Consider the following 27950-nt stretch of genomic DNA (forward strand, 5'->3'; position numbering starts at 1 on the left):
GCTACAAACAAACCACCACCATTTTCCCTCGATAGGGTGGCTCATTCAGACAAGACATCCTGGGAAAGCCAGGATGTGCTCTCTCAGAGCAGTCAGGAAATCATTCCTGTGTCCCAAAGAGCCTATAACCAGCGCTGTTGCTACCGGAAATGTCACTCCTGGGGGTTACTCCTTTCACACACATCTCGGTTGCCTATGAAAAGTACCACCTCTCCAGACAAAGTTAACATCTTACTCTGGCATGAGCCCTGGACTCCTTTTCTCAGCACGGGTTGGACGCCTCACTCCCCATGACACTGAGTGGAACAGTCTGGGTCCAGAAGGAGGGGTCCTGGGTGGAGCAGCCCTGAGCATGTCCCCATCATGAGCCCAGGTGGGCGTCGTCTGGTGACTTTTCATAGACAGTACAATTGATCATGTTCCCACTGCAGCCTTCCCATTTGCCCCCCGTCATCTTTCCCCAGATCGGCATGGCTGGGAAAGGAAGTTCCATGACACAGACAATCTCTTTACCCCAAAGAGGGCATTTTCTCTGCCTCCAACCAGCACTTTCTCCTGCATTCTTATACTTATGCTCCAAGGTGCCTGCTCTGATGTTTCACTCCTGGGACTGTCGCCCTGCAGGGCATTCTGGAGGAATCATTTTCCCCTCTGGAAACAGGCACTTGCTCTGCTGAGACCAGAGAGGTCCCAAAGACATTGTCCCAGCATCACCCCTTCCTGATGCCCTGATCCCCAAGTGCCCTGACACCTGCTGAGGGGTCAGGTGCTGGCCAGAGGCACTCTTTGATGCTGATTCTCCACCTGTCCACACTCACCCACCCGCACACTTCAGCTCTGCTGTGCCCACTAAAACATGCACTCCTCAGAGTGACCAGTTGGCCATAAGTGCCCGAGAACGTCTGTGAATTGGCTTCATTTTTGCACAAGTGACCCAATGAGGCAAAGTCAGAGGAACACTACGCTGGGAGTCAGGAAAGCAGATTTCCATCCGAGCTGTACGGCTAACGAGCTGCCTCAAATCCCTTAACTTTCCTGGCTTCCGTATCCTCATGTTCTACAGTAAGAGGGGCAGACCAGGTGATCTTCCCAACGCAGGTTTTCAGTGATTGTGTTTGATTTCAGGGATTTGACATAAATGTCCTCCTAGCAGTAGAGGCAGAACTTGAGCTGCGTTGAGTGTGCGCATGTAAATACCAAACTAGGAAAGTTGTTCTTTTATAAGCAGAAGAAAGACTACCTGGGTTTGAGCACTTATGGTCCTAAAAAGTCATTTCGTATCTAGGCGTCCGCAGTGTGCCATCACCTTGGCCACTGTGCTGTGGCCCTGAGACACATTTCCTGCAGTTCCCTCTATGTTCATACCCCCGACGGTACAGTGAGGGCAGGGGCCGCATTGATCTCACCGCCAAACCCCAGAGCCTAGCACCATGCCAGCACACTGGTGGAACGCAATAAATATTTGTTGCATGAATGAATTTCCATTGTACATATCTGATTTCCTTCATCTACCAGAGCCCAGGCAGCACACACACATCTCACAGATGTAGGTCTTCTCCATCCCTTCCCTGCAGGTTTCCCTAAGAAATCACTCTGACAATGATCTTTGTCCCAGAGGTTTGCCTCTGGAAACCACTGGTTCCCCTCCTCTGACCCACTCCCTCCCAGGGGCTCCAACAAACTAGAGATGACTATTGCACCCAAGGCCTTAACAGCTGCGTCCCCTGGAAGAGACACAATTTGCTGATGGGCCCTGTGCTCTTCTCTCCAATGTGCTCCACTTTCACACACAAAAGCCCGACTCTCACAGCTTCCCTCTGTCCTGCCTGCGACCCCTCACACTGCCTGAGAGGAGACCCAGCATCTCTCAGGACCCTTTGGCACCTGCCAGCTCTGCTAACCTCCTGGGGGCACATTGTCCCCATGTGGGATGCATTTGGTGTATAATTAATCGAAGGCATCCAATTTCAGTGAAGCCCCAGTTCTTTCACTTGGTCCACTCCGCATGAGGGAACCCTCTTAACCTGACTGGCAGCCTGTATCCTTACAGGCAGGCTGAGTTGGAGAACAGACGTTTAGTTAAAATTTGCCTTCCTGTACATGTGTCGCCTGCTGTTTACATTGTCATTTGCAGGTTGCACACACATATTAGTGCTACCTTTTGGTGGGTGGCAATGGCACCCTGCAGGCGAAGGCTATGCAAAAGAATCTGGTGCTGCCAGAGCCATGGGGCGTGGGCACCCTGCAGCATGGGGACTCACATACGCTCCTCCTTACATGGCACACACACAAGCATGGGGCAGTGAGTGGCCCCGCGGGACCAGACCAACCAGGCTCAGATCTGCCCAGGGCACAAAACACAGACTACAAGGGCATTCTCAGCCTAGCACCCAAACTGGGCAAAAAGAGCCATTCCGGAAGGCCTCAGAAAATACAGACCCCATCGAGGAGCACAAACCCAGTAAAGGAGCGGGCTCAAAGGAGGACAACAGAACTATAAACACAGTGATGGGGAGAGGAAGAAAGGGCACTTTTGGGGTGCAATCAACCTATTCCAGAGCAGCTGGCTGTTTTCCAGGTTGCCAGGGCCAGCTGGTTGACTGATTGGTTCCTTAAGTGCCTAGGAGGGCAGAATCTGCACAAGAGTCAACCTCCAGAGTGAGGTAAATAGCCTATCATCCTGTATTTGGCAAGAAAACATCAAACTTCAGTGAGAAGCTGGCTGGAGAGGGGAAGCAGGCTTAGGGCAGATGGCACTCCCACTGGCAACCTGCTGCACGTGCACACTCACAGGAAAGCAGCGGGAGGATGGAGACTGCACTTTACTTCTGCAAAGGATAGAGAAGGCTGCCGGGTGACCCTGGTCAGGCTCTGCTTCCTGTCATGGCTCTGTCATCCGTGGAATGCCTAAAGGTCCCTGCCACTTCAACACGGTGCCTGGCACACAATCTGACCAGTGAGTACTTATCAGATGATGTAATAAACCAATGATTTGAAATAGTTTTTAGCCATTGCCGTACATCAGAATCACCTGGGAAGTCTGAAAAAATTCTGATGCTCAGGTCACACCAGCAGATTGTCCATACTAGTGATTCTCCAAGTGTGGTCCCCAACCAGCAGTGTCAGCATCGGCTGGTCACCAGGTCATCAGGCTCTGTACTACCTGTGACGTCTTTCCCCGTAGGGGCCGATGGCCAGCCCTTGAGTATACATCCTACAGACACTGGCCCTTTACATCTGACATCCTGTCTAAGGCACATCTTTATTTGCTTGCTCCACCTCCAAAAATTCTATCCTGGGAATACCAGCCTCCAGGACATTGCCTCAAGTCCCTTTATTAAAGAACAGGGTAAGAGCCTAGACAAATCAAGGTTCTTATCTCCTATTCCCTTTTCACATAAACAACCAAACCTGGTTCTCAAGCCTGAGTTTTTACATTAACTCTAAATGGTGGAAAGGCAAACAGGCCAGTCTAGTTTCAAGGTTCTTTGCAAAGAAAAAGGACAAGGAAAGACAGAAATGGCCAGATCCCGATGAGGAGTATTTAGCTCTGGGTAACTGTTCATTCTAACATCTCCAGCAGCGGCAGTCACCCATAATTCACAGGAGATGACAGCCCTTTCAACACTCAAGTGAAAAAACAGGCAAAGGGACTGGGAGATCTTCATTTGCGTCGCAGTTCAGTCATTTGGGAAACCTCTCTGGGCCTCAGCTTCCTTGCCTGTAAAATGAGGCCTAAAGATCTCTAGGTGACTTCCAACCCCCAAAATGATGGCTTAAAATACTACAAAGTCTGGAAAGCTGTGTAATATAAAAAGCACTTCCCCACCCCAGTGGTGACTGAATGATCAGTGTGGTCTTCCTTGGACTTACAACTTTAATCCCTAATGAAATACCCCCACCTCCCAAAACATCCCTGGGTAAGTATTGCCCCAATCTTTCTGAACGAGCACACTGGTGGCCGGTCATTAGAAAAGAGCAGAAAGGATGTCAGAGAAGACACAGTGTGGGTCTCAGGGCGCTGGGCGGAAGCGGATGAAGGGAGAGGAGGGACATCCAAGTAAGTCTTGTCTACGACGCACCTTGGAGTAAGTCTAGCTCTGCTCCAGGGCAGAGGCCTTGAATAACAGAACCGGATTAACCCTTGTGGGGGGAAGGCAGTGTCCAAAGAGAGTCCCAGAGAACAGAACTCCTAAGTTCGACTGAGCTACTCAGGGGTGGCCAGCACAGATGACGGGGAAGGAAGGAAAATTCCCTCTGTACCTGGACTCTCCCCCATCCCTATGTCACCTTCACAAGTGGTCATAACCAGGAGGATGTTGGTAAGTATTTAGCCACCCTCTTTGGGGCGGGGAGGGGCAGGGAAGCCCTGGTTTGTAGCATTTGATTTCTGTGGTGTAAACACTCCCACTGCTGTCTGTCTCGAGTTATCAATTTGATAACACTCAATGCAGAGCTCAGAACTATGAGTTCAACCCACCTAATCCAAGGAAGAGGTAATTTCTATAACGTAAACATGCCGATGGAGTAGAGAGACATGAAGTGTTTCTAAAAAGGGAACAAGGTCTGAGAGATGAGCTGCTGCCAGCCCTCAGTGGCCCCTTGCTCCTGCAGGCAAAAAGCCAGACACCACAAGAGGTCAACCCAGGACCCTGCAGACCTGACCCCAGGCTCCTTTCACTGCCAGGAATGCTCCCACCAGGGGCTGGCTGGAGAGGAAAGGAGACACCCCTCTGGCCAGGCCCCTTCTGTGGCTGCCAGGAAGGCAGTGGGGAGGGAGCTTGAGGCGCTGAGAAAAACAAAGTCTGGGGATTACCAGTAGAAGTGAATGACTCCTGCCCCTGGGAGCAGCAGGTGCTGGCTGCAGCCTCACATGTGAGCAAAGCTGAATTGAGAGCCTTGTAGCTTAGGGGCAGGGGAACTGTCTGGTCTGACTGCCAATCAGTCAGGAAACCAAACAAAGCAAGATCCCATAGCATGCAAGGCCCTGCATTATGGTAAATTACAAAGACATGGTAATCATTTACATGTGTAGTGTCTCACAGTGTACACATCACTTTCACATGTACCCACCCCTTTATTTTCCATTTTGATCCTGGAGGAAGACTGGTACAGTCAGTTCTTTCCCTGAAATGCTGAGAGCACAGAAGTGGGCAGCGTGCCCCAACCAAGAGCAGTGCTTTGTGATGGGCCCTGGGTCCTATGCTGCTCACTCGCATCCGTCAGCCCCTCGTTGTCTTTTCCCTCAGCAGCTCTTCTCGTTCATTCCATCTGGGCAGCAGCTTCCTGTGTAACTTAAACCGCAAGAAACTTTTTGTTTGGCTTTAAATTCAGAAGAAATTCCAGCAACTCAGTTCCCGCTACTTAAGAAAAAAAAAAAAAAAAATCCAGAGCTCTGCTCTAGAGCATTCAGCTTTTCCCCTGGGCATAAATGCTCACAGAAAATGTACTTCTCCCGCCCTCCCCCCAGCTTCCCGCAATGCCCCTCCTGAAGGCCACTCTGTGCCAGGGAAGCTCAAACATCCGAAACACATCGGCCTCTCACGCAGCCACAGGGCCCCCAGCACTTCCTGAAGTCCGGGGCTGAGACGAGGGTGGTGTGTTGCTGTTTCACGGCTGGAGCCAAGCAAGCTAGGAGCTGTTGAAAGATTTGCTTGGCTTTTCTGGGTATGCTGCTCATTTTTGTTTGGGGCAGGCAAGGGCCCAGGGGGGCAAGGGATGAGATGTATAAGCATTTGCTGACATCCTCACATGAATGAAGAACAAGTGACTGCTGGTAAGCCAGGAAGAGGGACTTGACTTTGTATGTTCTAGGCCCTTTCTATTCAATGTGGGGTCCAGGATCCATAGCAGTATCATCTGTGAGCTGTTCCAAACACAGTATCCAGGTCCCCCATCCTGGATGGACTGAATCAGTATCTGCACTTTAACAAGGTTCCCCTTGTTCAACTAGGCAAACTGTATACACATTACTGTTTAAGAAGCACTGTAGTAAGAAAATGTGCTAGTAACATTTCAGTTTAACAGACATTTATTGGGCACCGCTGTGTGTCCAATAAAGTAGCATGCTTGGTGCAGAGGCAACGAGATTCTGTAAGTGGAATTCCCGCTCCAGCGAGCAGCTCACAGCCTGGCACACAGGACCACCCAGCTCGGGACAAGGACACCTTGTCTCTGTGGGCTGGGTGTGTAAGCAGGTCTGTGGTCCTCTGTGGACACAAAGACTCCAACTTGTCCCAAGGCAATCTGTGACGTCAGAAGCTCCCATAGCCTGCATTTTCAGTAGAACTCTAGCTGATGGGTTCCTACCCAAACTCTTTCCTTCTTTCCTCTCTTTTGCCCCTTCCACTATAAAAGCTAAAAAAAGAAAAAAATGAAACCACTTTGTCAGCCTCCCTTGCATCTATCACCATGTGACTGAATCCTGGTAATAAGACGAAGGAGAAGTAAACTGGTGCTTTGCTCCTCAGAATGTGGTTTCCAGCAGCACTGACATACCCTGGGGGCTGAGTCAAAATATGCAATTTCAGGGTCCACCCCAGACCTATAGTATTCAAACCAGTGTTTTAAGAAGATCCTTGGGCAATACTTACATATGTCAAAGTTCAGGGCTTCTGGGAAAGTCTCTGTTTTCTGTTAAAATGGACAAAGTGTTGCTGGCACCACACCTTCCTCACTGTCCCTGCCTCAAATATGGGTACGAGGCCTGGAGCCCCATTAACCGTCTTGCAAGAATAAGAAAACAAGCTGGGTATGAACATGCTTACTGCGAGGGTGTGGAAAGAGATAAAGACCCTTGGTCCTCGGTGGCATCTTGAGCTGCTGGACCAATCTTGAGGCTACGTCCAGACTTCTTAATATCCTACTTGAAGCTGCAAACATTCCTAATTGACATGTACTCTAAGTCCTTGAGAATGAGGAAGAGTCTTAATGGACCTGAACAAGCTTGAAGAAAGCTAAATCTCCTATGGAGGAGACCTGACACAGCCAGACTTCAGGGCTCCCTGTCCCACCCCCTTTTCTGGCAGGAATTGGGTGAGCCTCACCTGTTCCTGACAGTTCATTCAATGGGCCCACTTAGTTGTGACACTGTGCACACACATGTACAGAGCACGCTTGTTCCTCTTCCTCCTACGCTCCTGCACAACTACCATTCTCACCTCCGATGTGGCTGTGGGAGAAGAAGTGGTCATAGTAACCTCTCCTAAAGTCACTGTCCCAGTCAGAGTTTTCAGGCCCTATAAGGGAGCCTGAGGTTTCTCCCATGTGTTTCCTTCACACTCAGCTTGCACAGAGCTGTCAGTCCTGCCTCACTCCTCAGTCTCCTTTCCTGTTAGGAGGGAAATCCAAGCTGATTAAGTTCTGCAATTCAGGAAGGCATTCAGGCTGCCTTTTAGTTCACAGGACTGTCCTTACTTTGGGGATAGGAAAGGAGAGAAAAAAGCAGGAGAAACTGGATGCATCCCAATCCAGTCTCCAAAGTGGGATGCCATGCAAAGTCCACCAAATTCCAGAAATGTCACCCCTAGATTTTCCCCTCTAGAACCTTCACCAGTAGTCTGACTTTGGAGATAGAGGGAGACGTCTCAGCCTGTGCAGTACAGATTTGAAAGTTCTGGGTTAGTTTTAAAATAATAATCATTATCAAGTTATTAGGTAAATCTATGTATGTTCTCCTAACAGATGGTCAGGGGACAGGAGAGCAGGAGAGTGGGTGGGTGAAAAAGCAGGAGGTAAAGAAGGAAGAAAAGCAAAAAGATTTAGGCCTCGATGCATGGAATTTGATCTTTTCCCCTAATATCTATGGCTCTTTGGAGCAATTCCTCCCAAATCATTGACAGGACTGTGATAAATCCATGCAGTGGAATACTATTCAGCAATAAAAAGGAATAAACAGCAGATACATGCAATACCATAGATGACTTGCAAAAGCATTTTGCAAATTGAAGGAAGCCAGATTCAAAAGGCTATATGAACCCATTTATATGATATTGAAGGAAAAGCAAAGCTATAGGGCTAGAAACCAGATTACTGGCTGCCAAGTATTGGGGCAGAGAAGTAACTACAAAGAGACATAGGGAGCTTTTGGGGATGACGGAAACATTTTCTATCTAGACTGTGGTGGTGGTTATATGATTACATAAATTTGAGAAAATTCATAGAACTGAAAACTTCTGCTTCTGGCCAAGATGGGATAATAGGGGCCAGATTTACACTCTCAGCTGAAAGTACCAAAACCAAAAACAAAATGGAAGGGAAAAAAAAATAAAAGCAAACGTATGAAAGGCCAATGCTTAAGATCCCTGAAACATGGGAAACAAACAAGGTGAACTCTATGACTGCCCCAGCTTACTGCCTTGTTAGAGTTTTCAGGCCACAGCATAAGTAGGGGAACGAAATTTAATTTAAAAAATATAAATCCACAGATTCAGGAAGATTCGTGAATTCCAAACATGAGAAATGTGAAAAAAATTACACACCAAGGCACGTAATAATCAAATCACTCCAAATCAGTGATAAAGAGAAAGCATTAGAAGTATCCAGAGTACAAAGACACATTTATGTAGAGGAACACAGATGAGGATGACAGCAGATTTCTTGTTGGAAACAATGTAAGCAAGAAGACAGTGGAACAACAGCTTTAAATTACTGAGAGAAAAAACTGTCAACTTAGAATTCTATACTAAGTGAAACTATCTCTCAAAAATAAAGGTGAAAAATACTTTTTTCGGACATACGCAAGCTAAAAGATTTCATTACTAGTATATCTGCACTATAAGTGTTAAGGGAAATTCTTTTAAGCAGAAGGAAAGTGATATGAGATGGAAATGTGGATCTACATAAAAAAATAAAGAGTACCAGAAATGTATATATGATTATTATTTAAAAAATGGCTTAGACAAAAATAATAACAATGTATAATGAAGTTCATCATAAATGCATACATAGAATGTATGACAATAATATAAAGGTCATGAAGGGAGAAACGTAACTGTAGTATTGTGAACTTCCTACACTATATGTGAAGTGGTATAATAACACTTGAAGCTAGACTGTGATGACTTCAGGATGTACACCAGCAACCCTAAAGCAACCATTAAAATAACTGAAGAACTTTGTCTAAGAAACAACAAAAGAGATGAAATACTCAATCCAAGAGGAGGCAGAAAGGAGGGAAAGGGGAACAAAGAACATATGAGACTAATAAAAAACAGTAACAATATGATAAACTTAAACATAACCATATATCAATAATCATATTAATTCCAAATGGTCTGAATACCTCAATTAAAAGTCAGAGACAATTAGATTGGAATAAAAGAGCAAAATCCAACCATATGCTACTTACAAGAAATCCACCTTAAATATAGAGACATAAATGGGTTAAAAGTAAGAGGATGGAAAAAGATATACAATACTAACAAGAATCAAAAGAAAACTGGAGTGGCTATATTAATATCAGGCAAAGTAGAGCACAGAGCAAAGAACATAACCAGATATAAGAAGGTGTTTTCACAACAACAAAGGGGTCAATTATTCAAAGAGACATAACAATCCTAAATGTTTCACACCTATTAACAGAGCTTCAAAAATACACAAAGCAAAAACTTTTCTTTGTAGAAATTGACCAGTGGATTCTAAAATTCATATGGAAATGCAAAAGATCTGGAATAGTTTAAATGACTTTGAAAGAAGAAGAACAAAGTTGAAGGGGTAACTAACACCACCTAACTTCAACACATTATAAAGCTATGTTAATCAAAACACTGTGGTATTGGTATAAAAAGATAGATAAATGGATCAATGGAACAGAAAAGAGAATTTAGATAGATCCATACATATATGGAAACTTATTTCCAAGAAAGATGAGAGAGAAAACACAAGCCATAGACAAAATATTTACAAAGCACATATCTAATAAAGAATGAATATCCAGAATATATTTTAAAAAATCTCAAAATGCAATTATAAGAAAACAATCCAAATATAAAATGGGCAAAACATACGAACAGACACTTCACCAAAGAAGATATATGGATGGCAGGTAAGCATATGAAAGATGCTCAATATCACTAGTCATTAGGAAAATGCAAATTGAAAACACAATGAGATATCACTATATATATAAATATATGTGTATATTATAATGGATATATATTATATATAGATATATAATATATATACATATATAAAATAATGGCTAAAATTAAAAATATTGACCATACCAAGTGTTGGTGAGGATGGAAAGGGACTGAAATTGTCATACACTGCTGATGAGAGTGTAAAGTTGTACAACTACTTTGGAAAATAGTTTGGCAACTTCTTGAAAGTTAAACATACATGATCACGTGATGAAACCACTCCATTCATTGGTATTCACCCAAGAGAAGAGAAAGCATATGCCCATACAAAGATCTGTACACAAATGTTCATAGTGACTTACATAGCCCCAAATGGAAACAATGCAAACATCCACCAGTAGGCGAACAAAGTGTGGTACATCCATATCGTGGAACATTGTCAGCAATAAAAAGGGATGAACTATCAACACATCCAACAATGTGCGTGAATCTCAAAATAACCACACTGAATGAAAGAAGTCAGTCAAAAAGAGTACAAAAAAGATTCCACTTATACAAAACTATAGAAAATATAAAGTAATGTATAGTGACAGAAAAGAGATAGAGGAGGGTTGGAATGATGCTCTACAGGGATTAACAAGGGGTGAGAGGAAATTTGGGGGGGTCACAGATTTGTTGACTACCTTGATTGTGGCAATGGTTTCATGAGTGTACACATATGTCCAAACTTTACAAAGTACAAACTTGAATTATGTATGGTTTGTTATATGTTGATATAAATATGTTGCAGCAGATCTGAAAACCAAAAGAAAACATCTGGGCACCTGGTGACTCCACCCATCGGTCTGTTCCTGCGGAATTTAAAATCAGGTGTACTTCTGAGCCGGTGTGAAGGACACCAGCAGCGAGGACCAAGTTCCCGGATCCATCCCCGGCGTGGGCGGGTGGAGAGTGATGTGGGTCCTCGTCTCAGGCATTGAGGCATGTCAGGAATACGTGCTTTGGGAGCTGGTCACCAGGCTGGCCATCTGCGCTAAGAGTGGTGATGATACGTAACCACCTCAGGGTGATCAGATTAAAGGGGGTTTCTGCATCTAACGTAATATCAGAGGGTCCCTCTGCTCTGCTGTCAGTGCAGATGTAATAGGATCAAGTCTGGGAATTGTGTTAACACACAGCAAAGAAGCATCGGAGAAAACAAACCCAGTGTGGTGAGCAGCTGGGGGAGGAGGGAATGCAGAGGACAGACGCTCCCTCGGCTGTCTGGGACACGCCTGGTCAGGACCCGGAGGCAAGGGACTCCAGGCCCGCTGCACTGCGGTGCTTGAGGAGAAGGCTGCTGGGGGCAGCCTCGGAGAATTCTTCACAGGAGCCCATAGTAGGGTTGGGGGGCCAGTGCTGCTGCCTGAACCTCTTTACATTTCTGAGCACAGCGGGGGCTTCTGTTATTAGTTTGAGAGCAAAGAGAGAGAAACTGTGTTGAGAAGCCAGGAGCAAAACCCTTTTCCTTACCAATCCTCAGAGCAAGAAAGAGACGTGTGCTTGTGCACCCTGTCTGCTGCTAAAAGGAGAGATGATTAAACTAAGTGTTTCTAGGATGCAGGTTGATAAATACATGTGTTGGGAATAATTGTTAATGATGACACTTCCACGCAATGGCTCATTGGTCCCCTGACCCTCTGTTTCTACATCTGTAAAATGGGGATGATGACAATAGTAGAGCCTCACGTGGTGCTGGCAGACTCAGCTAACATGAAACGTGAAGTGCTACCCGAGTGTCAGTTCTCAATATTTGCGGAGAGCATAGTCCTGATAGGAAAGGACTATGTCATTTTTTCAGTGGCTTTGCAGCCCTGGTGCCATGCTCAAAAGACTATGGGCCATTACAGAGATGTCGGGTGGGGTTTGCATAATCCAGGCAATTTCATTGAGTAGCTAGAGTTCACATTTGAGATCTTCTCTGGTCTCTCTGGTCCCTGCACCCGATTCCGGCACCCAGCTTCCAGGCTTCCCTGTTTCTTGACCTGTGCTACCCTTAACCCAGAGGCAGCCCCACCATACTTGCCTTTCCCACGCTGCAAACATTTCCTTCTCTCTCCAAGTAGCTCTTTAATCAGAAAACAGCCTGCTGGGAACGCCATTCGGTTATAGTCCGGGTCCCTGCTTTTAATTACACTGACAACCAAACCCACGCTGAGGTGCAGAAGCCATGAATGTCTTCATCTGCTCATCTGCTGGGTAACAGGAGCCTTAAATGTCTCCTTACTATACCCCATGGAGCACTGAAGGTTCTTTAGAGATGTCTGAGGGGCGTCCTCGGAGAATTGGGGAGGCGAACAGGTAGGCTCTGGATCACCCATTCCTTCTCACGCCCTTGAACCAAAGTATCCCTGTTCTTCTCTGTTCTGTGTCAGGTTTTGTCAGAAGAAAGCATTCTTCAGTTATAAAATGTTTGCTAATCCCTGACCTGGTGCAAAAGGCAGTGCTAAAGGTAGGACCCCCAGGGAGGACAGAACAGACCCCCAGATCCCAGCACATAGGCTGCGGTCTGTTCCATCATGACGCCAGCCAGCTCACTTCTGGATAGAACCACACAGATCCAGGGGCTAGCCCAGACCCACTGCAGCCAGCTCTCTTCTGGATAGAACCACACAGATCCAGGGGCTAGCCCAGACCCACTGCAGCCAGCTCTCTTCTGGATAGAACCACACAGATCCAGGGGCTAGCCCAGACCCACTGCAGCCAGCTCTCTTCTGGATAGAACCACACAGATCCAGGGGCTAGCCCAGACCCACTGCAGCCAGCTCACTTCTGGATAGAACCACACAGATCCAGGGGCTAGCCCAGACCCACTGCAGCCAGCTCTCTTGAACGTATCCCTGAGCTCCACTAGGCTATTTTCTCTGAATAAGGACATCATGCCTTAGTGACCTCAGGGTTTCTTTCTGGCTCTAAAACTCTTGATCCTTGAGGGTTCACTATGCAGCCCTCTGCAGAGAAGGCCCGCTGGTGACACCTACCTTGGGAAGGACCTAGCCCCTCACCTTTCTGTAGTGCTGGCCCCCTTCTCCCACCTGAGCTTCAAGGGGACGTGCTGGCTCCCTTGTCCTGGCCTGACCATGACAGGAAAACCCGCTACACAATTTGACTAAGACCAGCCACCTTCCCATGGAGAGTGGCACACAGATCTCAGGCTGTAGGCTGGCCATCAGGCCCGGTGCTTGGCTGCCATGAATGGGCGCAAGCACCTGAAAGCAGACGGCAGTGGCAGGTCAGGAGTGGTCACTGGAGTGGCTGGGAGCCAGATGTGGGCTGCGAGGTGTGCGCCTGGGTGGAGAAGGCCTGTGTGTGGGGACAGGAAGAAAGCTGGGCACAGAGCTCAGGTTGGAGGCTCACTGGACAATCTGCAGGGTCGTGAGCCTTCTAGGACCACACGGCCTGCAGGACTGTCCCCTCCTAGGGACACGGTGAGGTGCACAGGCAGGCAGGGAGGCACAAACACTCACCCCTTCCCCGGCCCTCAACACACAGAAACTGCGCACGTTGGGAAAAGGAGAGGAAAATCACATCTGCGGGGTTTCCATTGCTGGTGATGACTGCTAGGTAGCGGGACAGCGGTTACTTACCAAAGGCACTGCAGCAGCTAATTGTCAAGCAGATCAAAATAAATCAGAAAACAAAACTATTCTGACAGCAGAGAAATGTGGAAACGTGTTAAGAGGTAATTACAGTGCTTTCCCCCTTGTTTCACTCCCGTTTCTGCTGCCACTGGTGCGGGCGTTGACTCACAGCTGTCACTCCCTGTCAAGAGGCCCGTGCAGGCGGAAGGAATTGTGCGGGGCGTGTCGGGGCCGGGATGCTGCCAGCTCGCCTGCCGCCTGGGGACCAATGTCTGCTGACAGACATCAGTCCCCTGTCTGCTGCCTGAGGACTGGGGGAGCCCACACCCCATCTCAGCCAAGAGCTCCTGTGCAGCCGCCTGCACGCCTCCACCCTCGGGTGCTCCTCTACAGTAAACCCCACACCTTTGCTCCAGACGGGACCCTCACACTAGCCCTGCACAACCCAGCCTGGAATCAGACAGGCTCGGGCTTGAGTTCCAGCCCCACTAGTTCCTAGATAGGTGGCCCTGGGAAAGATATTTTAGCTCAACAAGCCTCAGTTTCCCCACTGGGAAATAGGGTCGATGAATGCCTGCCTTACGCAGTTATTATGGGAATTAGAGTCACGCACGTACAACACCCCCACCGCATGCTTTCCTAAGGCTGCCGTCCATCATGATTGTGAGGGTAGCTTCTCAAGTCTAAACTGGGAGTCGCCAGCTGCTAACCCCTTCGCCTACACCCAGTGAGGAGGTGGGGGCCTTCCTGGTAGCTGGCGGGGAAGGGGTCTCAGGGCGTCTCCCAATGTGGCAAAGATAAATGTTCCCTTTTCCAGGGCGAGCCTCCCTTATTAAACGACGGGAATGTTACAGCTCAGAAACCTCGGTAGATAAGCCAGCAGGGCGGTCCTTATTTCAGCCACTCAGGAGTGTTACTATTTGGTGGATACCTGGGCTCCTCGGCACTGTTGAGCCGGCTGCTGGTGTCCAGGTTGGGAACCGGACGGACAGACTGATGACCTGCTGCTAGAAAGGAGGAAGCCGCGTGGGAAGCAGCACAGGACCTTGGATGACAATGACGACGGTGACGGTGACGCTGATCAGCAGCACCGTCACTGATCGAGCACTTGAGGATAACCCTACGGTACTCCTTCAGCCAGAGCCGAGGGCATCCTGCTGCGTGATGCACGGAGTTCCGATGAGCCAGGACTGCCCGCTAGAAGCTGCACGTAAACCCATGTTCCTTGCACTGCACAACCAACAGCGCACCATCAAGTGGCCACCAGGGTCAAGGACAGAACCTGCATACAAGTGCTGTCCAGGCACTGGTACTGAGAGAAGCAGAGAGTCTCCTTGCTCCACTCCCACTCTCTGCCCCCTGACCGGACCCTACCTTTTAGGTACAAGAGCCCATTCCATCTTTCCGACCTGCGCCAAAATAAGCAGCTAGCATCCCAGTACAAGTGTAGTTCTCCAGCTATTCCTAGCTGTGGCCCATTCCAGCCAGCACATCCCAGCCCCAATAGTCCCCCACTTTCTGCCCTGTGCTAGTTACTGCCATGGAGAATTTGAGTCCCGAAAACCCCATGGGAAATTGCTTCTCTTTGGCCCCACTCGGGACATAGCCACGCTCCTACAGTGACTCTCACATGAACTCACAGGGGGTATATTCCACCGAAGCACCCACCTAGAAGCTGCATTCACCTAAGCCAAAGATGGTTTTACTGATCACCACCTTTGTACCTGTCACAGGGCTGGGAAATAATGTGTGTAGAATCCTCAGGCCAACCACCTGGTCCCAGCAAAGCTAGATGAGGCAGCGAAGTAACAGGAAAATACTGGACTCACTTTCGGTCCCTATAAGGTAGAGGCTTTCTTTGACCAACCCTGAATACAGCAGTGCCTGCATATCTGCAGGGGACACGTTCCAATACCCCTAGTGGGTGCCCGAAACCACGGATAGTACCGAACCCTGTATATACTATGTTTTTCTTACACGTACATACCTAGGATAAGTTTAATTTATAAGTTAGGCACAGTAAGAGATTAACAACAACAACTAATAATAAAATAGAATGATTATAACAATATGTTGTAATAAAAGTTATGTGAATGTGGCCTCTCTCTCTCTCTCTCTCTCTCTCTCTCTCTCTCTCTCTCTCTCTCTCTCTCTCAAAATAACTTACTGTATTGTACTCACTTTTCCACTAAAGGAAACACTTTATGGCTTCTCTTGGGCATATCTCAATTGCCAGCATCTCTACTCTTACGCTTTGGGGCCATTATTAAGTAAAATACGGGCCATTTGAACACAAGCGCTGTGATACTGTGACAGCCCATCTGGTAACCAAGATGGCTACTAAGTGACTAACGGGCAGGGAGCATACAGCATGGAGACACTGGACAAAGTGATGATTCACGTTCCGGGCAGGATGGAGTGGGATGGTGTGAGATTTCATCACACTACTCAGAATGGCACACGATTTAAAACTTATGAATTGTTTATTTCTGGAATTTTCCATTTAATCTTTTCAGGCCGCATTTGATCACAAGTAACTAAAACCACAGAAAGTGAAACTGCAGATAAAGGGGGACTAGTGTGAGAACAACAACTTCTCTGGTACTTCATATATGCCAGGTCCTGTTCTAAGCATGTAGCATGACTTAACTTAGATACTTCTTACACTCACCTTCTGAGGTGGACACCATTATCCTCACCATCTTACAGACAAGAAAACTGGGACACGGAAAGGTGAAGGAAGTTGCCCAAGGTCACACGACTAGGATTGGGGGAGCCAGACTCCCAGGTAGGCAGGCTGCCTCACAAGTCTCTGCCTCCTCCCCAGGGCCTCTGGTTGGGTGTCTACCTTTGCTGAGCATGTGGGAGTCTTAGTCAGCCAGAGTGGTGACCCTCTCCCTTCTCTGCAGGCACACTGCCCATCTTGCCCATTCACATGTCCGAGTGTCTCCCTCTTGGCCCACAGGACATCCTGCAGCATGCCTGGACACTGCTCTGTCCACCTGGCTTTCTTTGCCAAGTTCCTCCAAGAAGTCTGCATTTCTCTTGTTTCACTTGGCTGATTCCCAGGCAAGATCCAGGCTCTCTCTTCAGTTCAGAAAGAAGCAGCATGTCCCCAGGTACCAGCTGTCCTGCTGGTCCCCACCCAGCACCCAGAGGGGCTCCCTGGCTTCAGAAAGAAGCAGCTGTCAGCTTCAGTTTTGTCACCAATTCCATTTCTTTCCCTAATGTCACGTGCCTGGGCCCCTGGCTCCCCCCTCTGAGCCACTGATGTTTAGATTGGAAGTGATCAAAGTCATCTGAGCAAATAATCCTTAACAATTAAGCTATAGTTAATAAGCAAAGCTATCACTGAGACATCCTGCTTCTAATAGGGACAAAATGAAACGTAATGCTTAACATAAGTGGTTTCTTTTTAAGAGCCAACATCAGAATCTTACTGGCCTGTAAATTGATTTCTTTCAGTCCTGGACTTATTTTATTCAGGTTCTGGGCCTATGAACATGTACTCAATAGAATAGATAAGTACGTTACATCACTGGTCAGACAGTAACCTGCCTCTGTTTCAGGAAACAACAGAGGATGAGGCAGCAGCCAGAGCCCTTTGCTGCCATCTCACAGGCATATGAAATGTGAAATCGTTTCTGCATTACAGTAATGATGTAGAGAGAAACAAGAAGGAAGCCAACTTCCTCAGTGTGGAAACTCTTTACAAACTTACTGTGCAAATCTCAGTGGTGCCAGGCCCTAGGAATAGCTACAGAGTAGCTCCTTTCTCTGTGTTCTTAAAAAAGTGTTCAAAATATAGAAGTAAATCCACAGGCAAAAGCAAATCTGTGTCAGGCCCACTACGGTTTCCCTGGTGAGGCCGAGGTTTTGTTGCAAGGAGCAGGTAAGGCTGGGGGCCAGATTAGGGAGAGGATCCACACTAATCTCCAAGCAAGCAGACTCCCTGAAGGTTTCTTGATGAAAGAGAGGCTTGGGGATATTTGCCCCCTGGGTGGTCTCACCGATGCTGTGCCTCCCCATGTCCCTAGGGGGATGCCCTGCCCAGAAGAGCACGTCTTGTGACACCAACAGCAAACATTATTGCACCAAGTGCTGTTAACTGCACTTCCCACACTTTAAGTCATTCGGTCCTTGTACAGTGTCCCCAACATAGATACAAGAATCATCCCCACTTTATAGATTAGGCAACTGAGGAACTCAGACATTCAGTAACTCATACCTGCTAGGAAGTGGCAACACCAGAATGTGAACTCAGGCGGTCTAGCTCATGACCCTTAAGCTCACTGCTTCTTAGGGGAGATTCTCTCTGGGTGCTTCTTCCAAGGCTCAGGGCTGTCTTCATTTTCTGTTTTGTATCAAAAGGGAAAATACCAGCTCCCAGGCTGCACTTGGACTGAAATCTACAGAAAATTTTTTTCCATTCAGGACAGAACTGGGAAACAGAGTGGAGGAAAAATTGCATTTCACCCAAACTGGCATTGGCAACCATGAACTTGGATTCCACACTCCACCCTACCGAGCTATTCCAGCCAGGCCTGAGCAGTGACTGCCGGTCACCTCATAAGGGTGGTAAGTGACAAAGCCGCCTGCCCCGGGACGCCGCTGAAGAACAGTGAACAGCGAGATTCCAGAGAGCAAGAGACAGCTATATAAGGAAGAAAAGCATCTGCTATCACCCCAAACAGGTTCACAGCGTCCTGGAGAGCAAGCCACAGGCCACGAGCACTGGGCTAAGGGTGTGTCTGGTGCCCCCCATCTCCCCTTTCATTCTCACTCTGCCCGCACCTCCGCCCACCACCGAGGACTGACTGTCCCTGTGCTGACCCCACCTTCTCACCCGCCAGGGAGTGAAATGACCACGTGGTCCTTCTGGAAATGCTAATGACTTCATATGCTCTCTCCCTCAGGTGGGTAAGACCTCACCCAAAAGAATAATCTGAATATTGGCCGTATAGACATGATGACTTCAGGTTGGCAGAGACATTCAGGGACCAGAAGCCCTGAGAAATACTCATGGCCAGCCTTAAGCCCAAAGGGCGTCCAATATTTTCCCACCTCTGCATCTGGGTTCCTGCCCTCCACTGCCGTGGGCCCTTGCTGGGTTGCATGGCTCAGTCTTTCACTGTGGAGGGCTTACTGTCACTTTAGAGTGCTTCTGGCCTCACGGAGTCAGGCCTGCTCATCTTCTATTGCTGGAGAACTCAGACCACTCGGCAAGCTGGCCGCCTTATGCCATGTTGTCAGCCTCAAAGTGTTGTGAGGGTTCAGAGAGTTATTATGTTCTGTAGAGTCCAAGGCACGGTATACATGTGGGTGGGTGAAAGTTACTGAAGACAACTGGTAAAAGACTCAGCCTCTGCCCTCAGAAAAGTGGTATTTCACAGAGAAAGAAGGTGTATGTAGGGCATTTCAGAGTTCCTTACAGTTTGCTCAGTGTGTTTTGCAAGGCAGGCATGCTAGTCTTGGGGACAGACTAAAAACATTGTGTCCCCCCCCAGACTTCAGGGTGGTAACAGCTGCCCTCTACCACTAGCCCCAGGTGCCTCAACCCCCTTGCAGCCTTCCTTGCCCTTCTGTAAACACACCATTCAGTTGTGTCTTTTCCGGTGAACTATCTTATGTAGAATTCCATTTCCTACAACTGAACACTTGACACCCATTCTGGGATTTTGTCAAGGAAAGTTTGTAGAGAAAACATAAAGCTGCCACTGCTAGAGGTTGATTCTTTGCCTCCAGCAGTGGCTGTAACCAAACTTATCCTAATTAGGCAATCACTATTCTTGTTTTTTCAAATTCTCCACAAGACATCACATTTCTATTGTCTAGAGGACAGTGTGTGAGTTTGAATGCAGAACCCGGGGGCTCAGCCTTGGTCAGACACCTTACGCCTACTGCCATCAATAGAGAGGAGACAGATTTTCAAACCAGATCAGCCCATCTCCTTCAGCAAGCACATGAACAGTAGATTTGAATGGGGGCTTTCTTTCCACCAGTCTATAAATCAAGCACTAATCCCTATTACTGCTCCTGCTCCAGGATTAGCACTCCCTCTGGCCTCCGTGGAATGTCTTTTGCATATCGAGTCATTTTGCTCACTGCTCACCCTTCCCTGAGTAGATGCAGAAGCATTCCGTAACTGTCAGTGTTGAGACAAAGTATGAGTATTTAATCCCATGCCCATTACATCCGCTTCACCCCTCACGACATGTGGGCTTGCTGTACCTGCTGCCAGGGCAGGGAAATGGACAGAGAGCAGGTAATTCCCCGAGACCCAGGCCTGGGCGGGGTGGGGTGAGCTGAGGGGTGGGGCCGCTCCCTTCAAGGCAGTGGGTTTACCAGTTGGCCCAGGACTGTGTCCACCTTCACTTCCACTTGGGGAAAGGAATCCTCAGTCCCAGTGAACAGAACCCAGATTGACCAGGACCCAAGGACCATCTCATTTTTTCCCTCACCTCTTCCAGATCTAAATCATCTTTGGCAGATGGTGTTGCTAGCCATGGTCTCCCTGGGAAACCTCCCCAGTGCCTAGCAACCTTCAGCACTGGGGATTCCTTGCTGCTGTGGTCCTAGCCTACTGCCCAGGACGGCCCTGGCCTCAGGCATCCACACTCCTCTCTCCGCCCGACACGGCACTTACTGGAACAGACCCTCACAAGAGTGTGGATACCACAAGTCCGACTGTTCCGGCCCTGGAAGCCTGGCCACCCAACCAGTGAATGTGTGACCTCCTCCACCCCGCCCCCCCACATACTTCCCAGCCCACCTGCCCAGGACCATTTCCCCTGCAGCCACCTCCAAAATTCTTTCTTAAAAAGAAAGGAGTTAATCCATGAAATCCTCTGAACAAAAGCAGCTGGGGTCCTGGGTCAGTGGATCACCAAACATGCGGGGCCCTGCCTGGCTCACAGGGTTCCTTGTTCCAGGCACCAGGCACGGGGCTGGCTGGTCCTGCCAGTGACCCCCACTTCGCAGCACTCTCAGCCCCACTCCTGCCATACCCTTGAAAGCTAAACTCTCTTCAGAGGGACTGAGTCATCACTTCCCCCCACAGTCTCTCCCTCTTTCAGAAACCACCCAATTAAAAATTTTGGGAGCAAGTCAAGGTTCAACGACAAATGAAAACAAACTGGTCCCTCGCAAAAGGCACAGGCTGTTCAGTGTAAGTGGAGGCCCCATCTGGCTGTTATTCTCGGAGAGAATCAAAGACCCTACAAACCTGTTTCTTAGATGACAACAACAGGGGTGAAAAAACCAAAAAACCTAAAAAACCTGTTTTTAAATACCCACTCTTCCTTTTACGTGCAGCTGACCCTGAACGGTGTCAGATGTTTGTTGGGTGCTCCAAGACCAAAAGAACAGTCAGAGAAACAGCGCTGGCAAGACCAGCCAGACGCTGAGATTTCCTGAGACTCGCAGTGGGGGCATACCCCTCCCAGATACGCCACACGAAAGGAATCCCAGCCTGGCTCTGCCCTTACTGCCCTCAGCAGACCCACACGTTCCACCCCCACAGCCTCTCGGAGGGGGAAGGAGCGCAGGGCAGGAGGCCACTCGGGGCTGAGGATCTAACTCTGAGATGAAATTAGTTTCCTTCACTTGGACTCTTATAAGTCAGAACTGAGCAGCCCTTCCGGTTCTTTCTCTCTTTCAGCCTCAATGTCTCATCTGTAAAATGGGCGGCGGTATAAGACCTATTTTGTGAGTCATCATGGGAGACATATGACATATCGTTGTGAGTGGTGGTACGTGGTACATCCAAGGTGTTCAGTTGTTTCCTCCCTGCCCAGTCATGCCCACACCCCGTTCCCAAACTTCCAGGAAGTTCTACCAAGTACTGTGCAACGACATTTATTGCACCAGCTCCTAGCTGCATGACCTTGGGCACATTATTTAGCCTCTGGGCCTCATTTCACTCGTATTTGAAAGCAGGCATAATAATCATGTGTAGCTAATAAACCTGCTGTAGGGATTAAAGGAGAGATGGTGGGTGAAACCCTCAGCCCCCCTTCACTTCATGAACATTCTTAAGCACCTACTATGGACCCCGCTGGCAGACAACACCCAACAGAATGCTTGCTCTCATACCACTTGTCTCCTCGGGAAGATAAGTACACAAACCAATAAAAATCCACACAGAGTAATAAGTGACTGCAAATTCTGCTATATCCTATGGAGGTTTTATGAAGAAAAGAAACAGGTCCCGGAATATAATCAGCCTTCTAGAAATCATAGAAGCCCTTGTTATTATTATCAGTGCCCCATCAATGTAGGTAGTTTTAATATCCCTCAGTTTACAGAGGAGTAAAGAGAAGCTCTGAAAAGTTAAGTACGTTTCCCAGGTCATACACCCTGAAGGGAAACACCAGAATTCAAACCCAGGCCGCCCAGCTCCAGAGGCCTTGCCCTTCCACCTGCATCCCAGGACCTCCGTACAGGGCACTGTTGGATGTGAAAACTCCCTGGAAGCCTAAGAGCCTTCTCATTACCTGCCCAGACCCTCCTAGCATTCCTGGGGGTAGGAGGGCCTCGTTCTTGTCTCCTGTCTGCTACAGGCACATTGCAGAGATGGCGGCTGGCTCCAGATCACCATAATTAAGCACACTGTAATTCTTTTGCTGATGGGGAGTCTTGCCTTCAATTTGTAAAAAAACAAAACAAAACAAAAAAAACGCATCTGTGAAGCACAACAACACAAGGTATGCCTGGACAGGGAAACTGAGGCCCAAGTCACGCACTCAGCATGCCACAGCCAGGTCTATTTTCACTGCAGGACCATACCAGCTCCTGCTTCTTTGGGAACCCTCTGTGCCTTGCTAGCTCCTGTGTCCATCAAGGGGGCAGGGGCACAAACACATCATGCCAGCCCCACAGCGCAACCTCAAGAGTCCCAGGTCCGTTCCATCTAACAGGTGAGCCCTGAGCCTGGGAAGGACGCTGCAGAAGGAGCATGACAGCAGGCACCCGAGCCTCCTATGTCACGCTGGACCAATATGCACAGCTTAATTACTTTCACAACCTGGCCAGTTGCTGGTGCATCCAACTTGGAGCTCTATGCAGGATAACAAGGCCATATGCTCCCGACACCAGCGCTCCCAACACATTCTCAAAGCCAACAAGCTCAGAAGCATTATTCTGGAGGTGGAGTAAGGGAGAAGTGAGGTCGCTCTGGGGAAGCAGGGGCTGTGGGGCACAGAGAACGTGCTTTCGCCTAATGACGCGCACATGGCAGCCCGCCTGCCTGCCTTTCCTCCCCGGCAGCCTGTGTGCTTCAAGCTCTTTGATACTGGGGTAGGAGATTTGCTACTCTATGTCCACAGAGCCCAAGGATGAGGCATTTATCTCATCAGATTGTTGAGCTACAGTGTGGGTGTTTCGATGTCATTACTGCACGGCTAGCAGTGTGCAGTGGAGGGGAGCAGAGACACTGAGATAAATAGCACATGATCCTTTAAAAACACATCGAAAACAAGAAGACTACAGAGAACTGCAGAACGTCTGAACCAGAAGGGCCCCCTGAGACTGCTGGCCCATCTGGGGCCCCCTTCTGTCCGAGACGGAGGCCAAAGGAGCGAGAGAACTTGTCAGGTGGGCATGGCCAGGGAGGGTAGAGTATACACGTGCCCAGGCGTCCCATGCATCTTCCCTCGCATTTCTGGGCTTCTTCCATTGCACCACAGGTTTGAGCTCTGGGATTTCCAACAGAGAAAAGATGACAGAGAAGCAACCTTGCCCTGTATTTGCAGGCAAGATCGTCCTTGTGTGTGAGGATGAGGGGTGGGGAGGGGGGTGCCAATCCGCAACCAGAGAATGAAATGGTTTGAATACCTATTAGAAAGGACAGGTGGGAAAACAGTGAAATAGGGACCCAGGAATCCCTGACCCTGCTCACACTCCACCTCCCCCACTACCCAGCAAGGTGGAGCCCCGAAGGACACGACGCAAGACAGAGGGGCACCTTCCCTCCTTGCCCTGGAGTGAAGCATCAAGCACCCATGGGTTCAGAGAGGCCCAGGTGTAGGATTTTCACATGAAACAGGAGTGGAATAAATGTCTCCAGCTAAGTGGTTCCAGCTCTGTGAGTTTTAAACCATTGGTTGGGGGCAGAGGGTCGGGAGCTCTTTCCCTAGAGAGGCAGACATTCATGGTTATTAGCAGCTCTGCCCAAAGCCTCCTGTGAAGGTCAGAATCACTACCCTTCCAGAAGGGCCAGGGGCCTCCCACCAGGCCAGCAAAGATACTAATCTTCAAGCTCACTGTCCTGGAATCCCTGGTATTGTTGCTCAATTTGCCAGGTCACTTGAGGGTAGGAATGACCTCAGCTCATCAGGCAGGCGTTCTGGAGATGATAACTAAGGAGAAATGCAGAGGCTTAAGCAACAGTCAAGAGAAAGGCAGCTCAGACCCCTGGAAGGACAAAGGATTTGCACAGAACAAGACGGACCCTGTGAAATAGGCCAGGCCAGAGAAAACGGCTCTGGGACGGGGTGCAGGGAGCTCTGGCAGACGAGGACACCTTGGTACAGAGCTGAACGCCCCCCTGAGGACACGGGGAGTAGAAAGCCAAAGGGGGCACCACCAGTTCTTTTTCCTCACAGTGAGTAACCAACACATTTTCACTGAGTACATTTACACAAAGTAAATAGTCTTTCCTTTAAGTTTTCCTTTTCCTTTCTTCTCAGGTTTACGGGATGATCTTATTCAGTTACTTCACAATTTTTAAACATTCCTACCTTGAACTTTAAAAAGTAAGTTTCTCTATAAATAGCAAGACCAATTAGGAGTCTTCAATGAATTGATATGTGTAAAGCACTCAAAACAGGGCACCACTAACTTTAAGAAAGATATTTCTTGAGGAAGTACTGCCTGCCAAGGAATCCATGTTTCATCCGATGGCATAGCCAGACTGCCAAAAGGGCTGGGGGGCCTCAGGGCTGCCAATCACTCTCTAAACCCAGGTCTGGCCTGGATATGCCCACGTGGAGGAGGGGAGGGCAACGGGTGAACTAGGAGCACACAGCCTTCTCTGAGCTAGTGCACTGGGCAAAGGCAGTCTTCCCGGCACGGCTGCCAGGATTAAGGGATTTGCCCTCCATGACCTCGTCCTAGGTCATGAAGCTTCTAATTGGACAAGTCACTGTGCTCTCTCTGGAGCTCTGTAAGAAGAGACGTTTGGACAGGATGCTCTCTTTGTCGGTTCTGACATTCTGCAAGTCATACCAAGGACTTCTGACATTCCACTTCCATCTCCCTGGATAACTACAGTCATCTAAAGACAGGTCCAGGAGAACAACAGTGCCAGAGGACGGGTCTGTGACAAGCCCTGCCTGCGTCCTCCTCCCAGGCCTCCTGGGAGCCCGTGCAGAGGCAGCCCGAGCGTAGGAGACACCACGGTACACAATGTGTCCATTCCCATCCCAGCTGGGCCTCACCCTCCTTCCCCCTCCCTGGGAGTCAGCCCCAGTCAAAGGAAGGCGGGAGCATTGTCTTCCGCAGCCCAGGAGGAGCACCGACAGGGGCAGGGAGGACTTGGGTCCTCTGGCTGCTCGTTCTCTTTAAGTTTAGGGCCAGGGCTGAGGCTGCTCTGAGCTGTCCTTTCATTTACGCAGTTGATCCCAGGGGTAGGACTTGGCGTCACAGGAGCTGCTGCTGTTTCTGTTTTTCCTTTGCACTTCTCAGGTTCTCCCTGCCCCGCCCGAGCCTCTTCAATCAGCTCCCTGAGGTCTCCACTTGGATGTCTCCAACAAACGTGTCCAAATCCCAATGCCTGAACTTGCCCCCATTCCCAACCATCTCCTGCCCATCTCAGATAATGGCTATGTCCAATTGCTCCAGCCAGGAAATTTAGAGTCCATCTTTATACCTATTTCTCCCACACCTAATGTCTAATACGCCAGCAAACTGTTTCAGCGGTACTTCTAAACTATATTAAGAATCTAGCAACTTCTGTCCACCTCCACCATCATCACCCGGGACCTCCCTACCATAACATCTGCCTTCTGGGTTATTGATCCAGCCTCTTGATTGATCCTCCTGCTTCTATCAACCCAAGCACCCTTCCCCTCTATTCCCTTTAAAACCATCATCAGATCACATCCTGTCTTTGTTTAAAATCCTTCACTAGCTCCACATGTCACGTGCGTAACAGCCATAGTCACCACAGCGACCTACAAGGCCCTAAGTGTTCTCCCCTTCTTCCTCCTTGAACTCTTCTCAAAGGACTCACTATCTTCAGCCAGACCTGCCTCCTCCCTGCTCCTCAAACACCCCCCACCTTGGGGCCCTGGTACCCACTGTTCCCTCTGCCCTCGAATGCCCTTCCCCAAATACCTATAGGGCTTACTTCCTCACCTCCTGCAGGTCTTTGCTCACATGTGATTTCTCACTGAGACCTTCCTGCCTCCTCTATGTGAAATGATAACCTCATTCTGAAGCACCCTGTCTCCTTTCCTGCATTTATTCCCTGTCTGTATCTAATACTATATATTTTACTATTTTTCCTTTATTTTCTCCTTTCCTTTATTTTTTTCCTCCCTTGAAAGTGCAAGTTCCTTGAGAAAGGGATTTTTGTCTGTCTTGTTACTCATGTAACAAATGATGAATTAACAGCAGTGCCTGATACATAATAGGCAGTCGATAAATAATGATTACTGATCACAGCACCTACCCTATCGGTACCCAGAGGCAGGGGCCAGAGCCACGCCCCACAACTGCCCTGAGTTCTGATCTTCTGCTGGCTGTCACTCTTTCCTGGCCCCACTAAGATTCTGGACTTTTGCCATTTGTCCCACATTTTAGACATCCTCACCCCCACCTGGATCCGTGAAGCATCGTTCTGGTTCCTGGCCACCTCCTGGTCTCTCCATCACCAGTCTCTGACTTGCTGGGACTCTGCCATCCACTGATGCTGGTCCGTATGACGACAGGCCTTGGTGCGGTCCGATTCCTGGTCCCGATGCCCTGCCCTTCATTCTGTGGTCACACACACTCACTGCTGCTGCCAGAGATGCAGGCACTGACCATAAGAAAGACTGTGCTATCACAACTGCAAATTTGAGGCCTCGCTCTGATTGGTCAATGTTCCTTTATATTTTCCCTTGGTGGACGACAAGGGAAGAAACAGACTGGGGACTCAAACCACACCAGGTGTTTAATAGATGGCTAAGTGAAAAGGATTTCCAAATTACATGCCAACACACCAGCTTGCTACAGCACTCAGCCCACTGCTTGCATGATGGTTTCTGGATTCAAAGAAAGGTGGTTGGGAGTGCCAGCTGAGCAGCACGTGGCGTGCACATCTGCTGACGGGAGGACAAAGTCACGGGCTCTGGCCTGTATCTCCACTCATGGGGCCGAGCTGACAAGTGCTGTTTCCAGAACTATGAGTCCTGAAAGCTCTACGCTGTGCCCTCTGCAGGCCTCTGCTCATCCTGCCCCCAGCTTCTTACCCTGACTCCGCTCTACATCAGAAAACCTGGGTTCAAGTCCTGACCCCCAGCATTGACTCACCTAGGACCAGACTGACTCCGCACAGGGACACTGAGAAGACAAACAAGATGATGGAGAAGCGAGTGCTTTGCCTCTTAGGAGGAAAGGCATCTTTGTGACATCTTTATATTGGGTTAACATCATTCCCATATTAGTACGTGTGCACACATCCTAGCACTGCAGCCTGAAGCACATCCAGGGGCTGGCAGGGCTCTTACCGGCCAGACAAAATGTCCTGGGGCAGCTCTGGAGCAGCAGCAGCAGAGGTATCTGTCGGGTGTGTGAACTGTGCCAGTACCCTGCCGGAAGCAGCGCCAAGTTCTCCTTCAGAGCCCTGCCTGTGTATGTGCAGAAACTGCCTCTGATGCTGTCTTCTAGCTAATGGTGATGTTTGCAATCATAACTTATGATTCAGTGCTTACTATGTGTAATGCACTATACTAAACTCTTAGCATGATTTATTCACTCAGTGGTTTTCAAAGTGTATGCCAGGGAACCCTAGAAGAGTCCCTACGGCTCTTTCAGTGTGTCTTGTGAGGTCAAAATTATTTTCAAAATAATTCTAAGATGTTATTTCCCCCTTTCACTCTAATGTTCTCACAAGTGTACAAAGGAGTTTCTCAGAGACTACATTACATGTGATATCACAACATAGCGAACGACAAAGCAGACATTAGAATCTAAGGGTCTTTTATTAAAGCCAGACCTTAAAGAAATTTTTTTAAATGTAATGTCACTTCTCACTAAATTTTAT

The 27950-nt window shown here is 48.6% G+C and overlaps 1 protein-coding gene and 1 long non-coding RNA gene across 40 annotated transcripts in view; one reads left to right on the forward strand and one right to left on the reverse strand.

The window, feature by feature from the left end:
* The window catches only part of CACNA1C (calcium voltage-gated channel subunit alpha1 C), a 727463-nt gene that overhangs the window by 418754 nt on the left and 280759 nt on the right, over window positions 1-27950 (reverse strand). The window lies entirely within an intron of this gene.
* On the forward strand, window positions 24092-27942 carry LOC141568471 (uncharacterized). Its single transcript, XR_012491610.1, has 3 exons — window positions 24092-24305; window positions 24391-24456; window positions 26507-27942. It is a non-coding gene; the product is annotated as an uncharacterized LOC141568471 (long non-coding RNA).

The sequence above is a fragment of the Rhinolophus sinicus genome, linkage group LG02 (assembly GCF_036562045.2).
Source record: "Rhinolophus sinicus isolate RSC01 linkage group LG02, ASM3656204v1, whole genome shotgun sequence".
NCBI classification, from domain to species: Eukaryota; Metazoa; Chordata; class Mammalia; order Chiroptera; family Rhinolophidae; genus Rhinolophus; species Rhinolophus sinicus.